Below are 7,500 nucleotides of genomic sequence, written 5' to 3' on the forward strand. Positions count from 1 at the left end.
TTTTCTCTCTTCAACCTCTACTTTTCTCTCACTCCCACCAGACGATTCTCTTCCTCATCCTCTCTTCTTCTCTTTCTCTCTCTCACCACACTCTTATTCTGAGCCTCTTCCATTTTCTATCCATCTTCTGACTATTTCTCCTTATCCCTTTTCCTTGACTTCCTTTTCCTCTCCCATCCATCTTTATCCAGTATTATGTGGTTGTCTTTTAAACCACTTCTCTCTATCTTCCTTCTCTTCCTCTGCTGTCTTTCCCTGCTCCGCCATTTTTCCTCTTGTTCCTCTTCCTCCTCCATTTCTTCCTTCCTCCCATACACCTTTGCTCTTCTCTACCTTTCCTCCAACATCCAATCCCACCTTCTCAACTCCTCTTCCTTCTTCACGTCCTCTTCCTCCTCCACCATCCCCTTTTCTTATCTCCATTCCTTCGTTCCTCGTCTATGCCTTTCCTCAACTTCACTCCTTCCTCCCTCTCCCCCTCCTCCTCCTCCTGCTCACCTGTCCCACGCGCGCACCTTCTCAGACACCCAGCGGCCATTAGGAGGTAGCGTTGACCCCCGCCCCGCCCCGCCCCGCCCTTCCGACGCCTTCATAAAATAATTACGCGCTCTTACAGTTCCCTTTGAGACTGCCAAACTTAATTTCCCCTCGCCCCAGGCCGACACACAGCTAATAGCCCAGTAATGAATGTATTGGGATAAAATGTGTGGACGAAGCAGGTGGGGGTCTGACTGAGGGAAAAAATGGAAATGTGCCCTGCTTTTTTTCCTCCCTCTCTCTCTCTCTCTCTCTCTCCCCCACTTTCCCCAGTCTCCTCTCTCCCCAGTCCAGGCTTTCATTACTTGCGCGCAGGATCAACACGGAGGGAGAGTGAGAGGGAGGCAGAATGAGGGAGTGAGTAAGAGGAGGGAAAAATAACCGCCGTGCACTTGCCTGTTTACCTTCATGCTGGGACGGAAAGGTGGAAAGAAGAGGGAAAAATGTGGCAGCGGCGAGGGGAATTTTAAGGTTGTCACTGGTGGTGGTGGTGGTGGTGGTGGTGGTGGGGGTGGTGGTGGTGGTGGTGACTGTGTGGCTGGAATTGTTTCTGTTGATGATGATGATGATGATGATGATGATGATGACGCGGGAGGAGGACGAGGACAAAGAGGATGATGATGACGAAGGAGGAGGAGGAGGAGGAGGAGGAGGAGGAGGGGGGACGACGCCGATGAAGGACGGGAAAGGCAACAATGAGGCTGGAGGAGGAGAAGGAGGAGAAAGAGGACGAGGGAAACACGACTATGATAATGGCAGAGGAAGAGATTTGTATAGAAAGAGGACGATTAAATAAGAGAACAAAGACGGTGACGAGAAGATGATGGAGGAGGAGGTGGAGGAGGAGGTGAGAAACGACTATGTAGGAGAAGTTACTGGAGGAGAACGATGAAAACTGAGAGAAGGAAGAAGCGCAGCGGCAGAAACATGATCCATTACAAAATAAATAAATAGGAGGAAAACGACGGCAGGAAGAGCTAACTATTTTCAACTGCAATCTTTCGAAAATATTTACTGGACGTGAGCAGGAAGGGAAGGAAACATGGAAAAAAAAAAACTGTCATTCCATTCCTTCACTCCTGTTCCTTCCTCTCTCATTCCTTCACCACCCCTTCACTCCTACCCGTTCCCCTGCCCATCCCCCCCACACCTACCCTTCATGTCCTCCTCTTTCCCCTATCACTGCTTACCGCTTCACTACCCATTAATACCTTCACTATAACCACCCCTTCACCATCACCTCCCTACTACTCCTACCATTCCCACCCCTCTTCCTCTTCCCCTATCATACCTACCACCCCTGCACCACCACCTCCTCCTCTTATACCCCCGCCATCCCAACCCCACCTAACACCACCACGAGGGAGCGAGAGAAATGACAGATAGATAAGGAGTTTAGATAATGAGGATGCTGATCATAAATTCTAGAGTACAGACTGGCTTACTGGAGAGGCACGAGGAACATAGAAGAAGAACGCAGGAGAACACATGGCACTTAAACCTACTGGCCCTTTCGTGGATGTGTGTGTGATGAATTACGTAATGTTAAGGGGAAGTAGTGTTCGGGGAAGGGGGATTGAAAGAGGTGGTTTTAAATATACGAAAGGGAAATGATAACGGATTTTTGCGTCCTTAATACCTTCTTGGGGACTATTTTCAGGTAATTGCTCATTAAAGAGATAGGATAGCATGGCAGAAGGCTGGTCACCGGGGGGAAAGAGGAGGAGAAGTAACAAACAAGTGAATAAAACAGAAAAAAAATAAAAGATGTTTGCATAAGAATATAGGGAAAAGAAGAGGAAATAAACAAAAAGGGAGGAAAACGAGGATAAGAGAAAAAGAAAACATCAGCAAACACACGGAGAGAGAGAGAGAGAGAGAGAGAGAGAGAGAGAGAGAGAGAGAGAGAGAGAGAGAGAGAGAGAGAGAGAGAGAGAGAGAGAGAGAGAGAGAGAGAGAGCACGAATCAGCACGTCCCCTCCCCCAGCACATATACAACCTCCCCAGTCCAAAACCATACCCTCCTTAAGTCACCCAGTCAGTCAGTCAAACCAATCAGCAACACCAGCGAAGATGAACTCTGCTCTCCCCATCACACACTCAAAACCCATTCCCTTCCCTTAAGCCTTCCAGTCAGTCAAGTCAGTAAGAACCAACACAGATTTACTACAAGTGCCACTTATCCCCCCAACACGCACACAACCCCCCCTCCCAACCACCCATACACTCCCTTAAGTCACCCAGTCACTCACTCAAGCCAGTCATGTCAGCGAGTCAGTCAGCGAGCGAGTAAGGAGCAGCAAGTCAGATTTACTACAAGAGCCACTTAATTAACAGGCAGCCATACACATCCAGCCGGCGCCACACACCTGCCTAATTACTCCCCGCCAGGCAACCTAACGAGCGCCGTCTCCTTCCCTGATTGGTGGCTTCCTTTACCTTGTTTGCGTGCGGGACATTAGCTCCAATTAGGTCTTGTTAGAGGAGACGGCGGGAGCTGCTTTGTTACGAGGGCTGTTGGTGGTGTGGCGGGCTGGGTACGAGGAGGACGAGGGGAGCTACAGAGGGGAACCAAGATTATGGGATATGAGAATTGAATGCGTGAGTGTGGGTGTGGATGTGCTGGGCTTGGATTCTGTGTGTGTGGATGTGGGTGTGTAAGGAATGACGTGTTTGTGAGGAGATGAGGTAGAGAAGAGGGGGAGGATTATGGGATATGAGAGTCGGATGTGTGCGTGTGGATATGGTGGGTTTAGATTCGATGGGTGTGTGGGTGTGGGTGAGGGAGAGAATGCATGTGATGTGGTGAGGATTGAGGGGTTAGTGAGAGGAAGAGTGAGGGAGGGTGAGGGATGAGGGAGAAACTGTGGTAAGAAATGATGTTTGTGAGGGGACGAACACGACGAAGGGGAGGGCGAGGGAGGGAGAAAATGAGATGGTTCAATGGTGGCTTGGATAAAATGGAGGTTGGTAAAAGTTGTGTAGCTGTGTGTGTGTGTGTGTGTGTGTGTGTGTGTGTGTGTGTGTGTGTGTGTGTGTGTGTGTGTGTGTGTGTGTGTTCGAGAACTGGTAAGAATTTGAGTAAAGACTTGAGGGAGCATGAATCGATAAGCGCATGAGTGACCGAACGAGTTCATAAAATGAATAAAGAAAAAGGAATGTGGGATGATAAAAAAAAAAAAAGAAAAAAAAAGACGAAACGAAAATAAATCTGCAACGAAAAAAAAAAATAATAAAACCAGACAAAGAAAAAAAAAAGAGCCTGAAAGAAAACGACACCTGAAAGTAAAAGATAAAACAAAGAAAAGGGGAGGCAAGAATCAAATAACACTTTACCTTGAAGACGATGAGGACGAAGGGGACGAAGGAACGCCCCTCACACGGGTTTCTCAACTTTCACAGGTCTCATTAACACTTTCACTTCATTACATAAGACACACCTGCAATAGTAATAAGTAGTAAGAGTAGTAGTAGTAGTAGTAGTAGTAGTAGTAGTAGCAGCAGCAGCAGCAGCAGCAGCAGCAGCAGCAGCAGCAGCAGCAGCAGCAGCAGCAGCAGCAGCAGCAGCAGCAGCAGCAGCAGCAGCAGCAGCACTTTTCCTTGACTAGAAAAGATTCTTTGTCACGTTTGTTGATGGTGAAATTCCGTTAAAGAGTTACATATCCAACACAATCATGAAGATAATAAATAATCAATTACAACACAAGCATCACTTACGACGATGCTTAATAACACATCAAAATTTAATCATGTACACCTAAGGAAAAAATAAGAAAAGTATGGCCATAAACTAACATTCTTCTGTTCTAGTGCAGCTCAACACAGTACAGCCATGGCACTTGTGATCACGCTCGAGTTGTAAATCACATAACTTGGAGCATTTCTAATGGTTACTCCACGTGTGCTAATAATAAACAATTCGCAAACGAATTTTGTTAGTTTTGTTAGTATGTTGGTCTCCGGCATGGAATGGAATGGTACTTGTTCATTTGTATTTCTTTTATTCATCCGATGAGAACTTTCTTTTCAGTGACATGTTAGAACGTCACTGAACGTCATCTACTTCCGACCAATACGTCATTTACGTGGCTGCGGCAGTCAGCTGGCTACCCGCAAGGCGGCAAGGGTACTCAATATTAAGTGTCACAATGGCAGCCGAATGCTGTGGACATAAATTTAAGCACCGGGATTTTATCGTGCAGTTCCATAAAGACGACGACTTGGGTGTGCATTTCTTAAGATCGCAGTGTTATGCTGAAATCAATCGAGTACTGAACACTCGGTGGCGCCAGTACCCTTTAAGAGGGAAGGTCGACCAACCACACCCTGCACCTTCCACTTCCTGTTAAGGTACATGTTTAGGTCGTGTCAGGTTAGGTTAGTGTGCTAATGGGTAGCTCCTGGCTAGGTTAGGTAAAGTTAAGTTAGGATAGAAATTTCTCCCATTTTCAAAATACGTCGTCTCATCCTTAGACGTTCTCATGAATGTTCAAATTTGGCCTTATTTTGCTTCCCCTCTAAAGCCCCGCTTCCCCACCAGGCCCCCAAGCTTGTTGAGGATAGAGAAGGAGAAAAAGAAGACAGGATGTATTGTGCTAAACTGCAACTTTATCCACTCTTTAAACTTGATCCTTCACTTGTTTTATAATTATTGAAGCGTCATTACGTGAGGGGAAGACAAGTTAACAACAAACTCGGCTGCTTATCCTATCCCCTCCCTTCCTGGGGCCCATTCTCCCAGAGTCCCACCCTGCCTGGCCCCACCTCACTACCGCTGTCCCATCACCATTACCATTGTCACTTTCATCATCTATTAATGTAAGTTTCAATAATAATTACCTCACACACCTCATCCACCTTCCTCCCTTCCTCAGCTGGGCTCTACAGGATTAATACCGTAACCACCTAATAATTATAATCTAACTATGGGGGGTGTCAGCCTCTCTGTTCCCTCGCCTCACTTAACCTCCCTGCAGACTTATCAAATATTTTTTTTCCCCCGATTTCTACCTGACTGGGAAGCTCACATCGCCTATCAGTATTCAGATAAGTTTGGTTGCTTTACGGAACGCGGAACTGACGTAAAGTTTAGTGTAATACTCTAAATATATCATTCCGAGGCGGGGCGTTTGGCGGGACGAGGGACAAGACCGGACAACACTTACCAGAGGGCAACTTTAGCGCCGTCCCAGGACACACAGGCACTGCCACACAAGTCGAGGCAACACCAGGATAGCTAGTATACTTGATGTTCGTCACTGTAACCGAGACATCACCGTAACGGCACAAAACACAGCAAAAACACAGAACGCCGCGCACGCACCTGCCGCCATCCGCCCATTGTGACCCGCTGTTGCCAACTACTCCTGCGCGGCTGCGCCTAAGCTGTCTCTCCTGTGACGTCAATTAAAAGCTTGTTTGTGAGGATGTAGTTTTGATAAATACGATGTGATAATACTAAATAACACTGGGATCTTCATCTAAGGGCTACGTTGTTAGTTTTAGTTGCATATAGATTCATTCAGTTCATTAATTTCATTGCTGATCCCTTCATGGTGTAGGGATCAAGATTTGAAAAGACATCATTCTTTGCCCTGAAATAAATAGTCCGTGTCTGGAAATCTTGGTGAGTGGCAGTTTTATATTTATGTGGCATCAGGATTGTTGCCAGCCATGAAGTGAGCACTCGGTCGCTGGTGACGCCGAAACAACCTGCCGTCCTGAGCTCCGTAAAATACAATGACAAGACTGGACGGTTCAAGCAGCGGGTTGGACATCAGAAAAATTAGAGCCTGAAAGAAAACGACACTTGGAAGTTACAAAGAAATCGAAGAAAACGGAAAGCAAGGCGGCGACGAAGACGATGACAAAGGGGACGAAGAAGAAATACACGTAAAGAAAATACAGACTGAAGGAAACCTGACTCCTCTCTCTCTCTCTCTCTCTCTCTCTCTCTCTCTCTCTCTCTCTCTCTCTCTCTCTCTCTCTCTCTCTATTTCCCTTGAGCAGCCTTCACACAAGTATCTTAGCTTTTACAGTATCTACCAGATGTCTTTATTGCTTCCTTATACAATATTTTCCTTTATTTTCTGTACTACTGGTTGGGAACTACTGCTCCCAGCTTACTATGTATTGCCACCTCCACCCATCTTTTTTACCTGACTTTTCTTTAATAAACTGTCATGTGTTCTTGTTTTTTTTTTTTGTGTGTGTTTTGCATCCAGCTGTTCTTTGATAACTGTCAACTGCTTTACTCTTTTTTTTTATTTTTTTGCATTCAATTTCTCTTTAATTAATAAACTATTAATTGGTTTTCCTATCATTTTTTATACCATACTTTTCTTTGATAAATTGTTAACTAGTTTTCTTTTCCTCTTCTTTTCATCCAACTTCTCTTTAATAAACTGCTAACTGTTAACTTGTCTCAGCTAGCAGCGGCGTATGACGATTTAAAACCTAAATTCACTAACACAGCCACCTATCAAACTTCCACAGCTGCAGGAGCCGCGAGTCATGACAGTGGCGCCGGGACGCAGAGGTCAGCCGGCTACTACTCTTACACCCAGCCTTCAACAGCCAGCGTGTCGGGCGCAATAGTGTTATACCTCCAGCAGCTTTCCCATTGTCGCAGGCACAGGAGTTCGGGAGCGTTATAAGGTGTTGTAGAGTGTTATACCTCCCGCAGCCCTCCCATTGTCGCAGGTAGAGGAGCGCGGGCACAAATCACGGCGGTCGCTTCTGCAGGCATGTGTTTTGGGCCCCGGGGAGTGTGGCTGGCCTGTTTGTGTTCGCAGCCCCGCGTCGCGTCAGACAAAGGCAGCGCGGAGTCAAAGACGCGGGTTAGCCTGCCATGCTTTATTCAGGCGAGCAACCAGACGCTTTTGAAGGCACGGCACCTACCCAATTGGCCCTCGCGCGACACACACACACACACACACACACACACACACACACACACACACA

At 46.6% G+C, this 7,500-nt stretch overlaps 1 protein-coding gene across 1 annotated transcript in view; it reads right to left on the reverse strand.

Moving 5' to 3' along the window:
- The window catches only part of LOC135103748 (homeobox protein slou-like), a 115,968-nt gene extending 109,499 nt beyond the window's left edge, over positions 1 to 6,469 (reverse strand). Inside the window, exons 1-2 of the mRNA XM_064010441.1 lie at positions 5,703 to 6,469; positions 3,874 to 3,977 (exon numbers count right to left, since the gene is read on the reverse strand). The gene's annotated coding sequence lies outside the window, so the exon portion shown is untranslated. The remainder of the gene's footprint in view (positions 1 to 3,873; positions 3,978 to 5,702) is intronic.
- Between the last annotated feature and the right edge of the window lie 1,031 nt (positions 6,470 to 7,500).

The sequence above is a fragment of the Scylla paramamosain genome, chromosome 9, assembly GCF_035594125.1.
Source record: "Scylla paramamosain isolate STU-SP2022 chromosome 9, ASM3559412v1, whole genome shotgun sequence".
Classification (NCBI taxonomy): domain Eukaryota; kingdom Metazoa; phylum Arthropoda; class Malacostraca; order Decapoda; family Portunidae; genus Scylla; species Scylla paramamosain.